We start from the raw sequence: 2,319 nt of genomic DNA, 5'->3' as shown, positions 1-2,319 counted from the left end.
GCACATTCCAACAGCTCGTCGAGCGGGCCTATGCCCATGGATCTCAGCTATGCTGAGGTCGAGGGAGCAGAGCTCCAAGCTGCCGGGCAACACGCGAACACACGACGGTCTTTTTTTCTGTAAGGACACCCGCCGCTGCGCAAGGCGCGTCAAGGTTCTTCAAACCATCGCTCCAACGCCTACCAGTCTGAATCGTCGGGGGGAAACGACACCACTTAGTAGGCGCGAAACGACCAACTGGGGAAGATCTGAGTTCTGTTGAGCCTCAAGGAGGCATAGATTAACAGGGTCCAGTCCCGAAGAGCTCCGGGCTTGAACACGGAACATGTATGCAAGCCGGGCTTGCTGGTCGTGGAGGTGACCGTAAAAGGCTTCGAGAAGTCATGGAAGATCCTCATCGATTCCGGGGCGCCGGGCAATTATGCTCGACGCTCCACGATGATAGGAAGTCAGTTGTATGCTGAGGCGCTGAAAGCGCGTTTGGTCGACATCGTCACTGTTCGCCTAGCGACGGGGACACGTGTCACGGTTCGGAAGAACCCTGTGGACCTCGGAGTCAAGTTTCTTGACTTTGATAGCGTGGAACGTTGTCTAGTCTTAGACCTTGATGCAAGGTATGACCTCATTCTAGGAGTTACATGGATGGAACACCATGAGCCACGGATTGATTGGAGGTCAAAGACTTTGGGGCTACGCGCACGTCTCCTGGTGGAGCTTTGGCGAGTCATGAACCCACCACTGTTAGGAGACAAAAGCGCTGTTGACGAGAGCACTGGACCGAAAAGGTCAACGTGCTAGACATTGAAATGTCTAAGTTGGTAGACGCCAACGGTGTATTGGACAGGAGTTCCAAGCGTGGCTTGCGGGCCGATCGTGGAGTGGCACGTAACCCACTGAGCTATGCTCAAGTTTCGGAGCAGTCGCTGCATGTCATGCGTAACATGGTCGGACAGAGTCCGAGTCATTATGGGCACGGCGCGGGGGGTGGCACGTAAACCACTGAGCACTGCTCTCGTTGCGAAGCAGTCGCTACATGCCATTGATGGCGTGGTCGGACAAAGTCTGAGACAGCTTGGGCACGGCCCTTCAGATGTGCGTGGAGTGGCACGTTATCCCCTGGACGAAGACTGCGGGGTCAGCAATTCTTCGTCGGATGTCGTAGAAAACATCGGAGCTTCAAAGGAGCGGAAAGTGATGGTGACACCGGACAAAGCGTTTATCCTGGTCTCACCGAGAATAGAACCTCTGTACAGAGGCGACGGTGACGCCGTATGCCGGTTGCAAGACGCCGGGCATCGACCCTGATCCAGGGTGTGTCTACCGTAGATGACGGTGTACACTTATACACCCTCGTCAACGGTATGACGGGGGGGATGACGACGTCCGCCTCGAGGCTATGCCCGCAATAGATGCTCTTCTTGAGCTGGACGAGATATCCCTTGAAGAGTTCGGCAGTGCCTTGAAGACAGGCGATTCGGCCGAAGTGGTCATTGGACGACCGGACGAGAAGATAACTCGTCATCGCTTCTGGATGAAGCTGTCTTGGAGGACACCAAGTGATTGCTAAACGAATGAAGTGGATCCTTGATCCTACGGAATTCCTCGGATTCGTACTATCCGTTGGTAAAGGAATTCTAAGACGTCGTCTCCAAAGACCCGCCATCGGTCCTATCTCCGGACCGAGGTGTGCGTCATGAGATCGACCAGGTTCCGGGAACCAAATACTGCGTAACACGCCAATGGCCCCTGCCCAAGGGGCAGTGCGACGTCATTCACGCCTTCTTCTTTGCGAAGCACGACGCAGGGATGGTACGTGAGAGCAATTCTCCCCATTAAACACCCGCGTTTTGTCTTTTTTAGAAACCGAAGGGCAAATGGCGTATCGTTCATGCTTACAATAAGCTTTACGCTGCCACTATTCCGGCACAGACGCCGATTCATTGAAAGGATGTTCTTCAAAACATCATAGTGGGATGTACGAAGTACAGTGCCCTCGACTTGGTTGATAGGTATTACCTATCGCTCATGAGAGCGAGTGATATTCCGCTAACAGCGGTGAGCACTCCTAGTGGCATGCTCTGGGAGGGGCTGGTGATGCCCCGAGGGCTGTCAAACACCAGCAACATTTAATCGTCATGTGACGGAGTTGTTTAGGCCCCAAAGGGCTTATGCACAGACATAATTTGACGACATTTTCGTTCATAGTCGTGGGAGCACGGGAGGGCAGATGAGGAGAATGACATCGTCCATTTAAGAGCGGTGCTCGAATACATGCGCACGAACAGTTTGTACGTCAATGCAGACACGTGTATCTTTGGT

The sequence above is a fragment of the Plasmopara halstedii genome (assembly GCF_900000015.1).
Source record: "Plasmopara halstedii genome assembly, contig: Scaffold_525, whole genome shotgun sequence".
Taxonomy (NCBI): Eukaryota; Oomycota; class Peronosporomycetes; order Peronosporales; family Peronosporaceae; genus Plasmopara; species Plasmopara halstedii.
Note: the sequence above shows the minus strand (reverse complement) of the source record.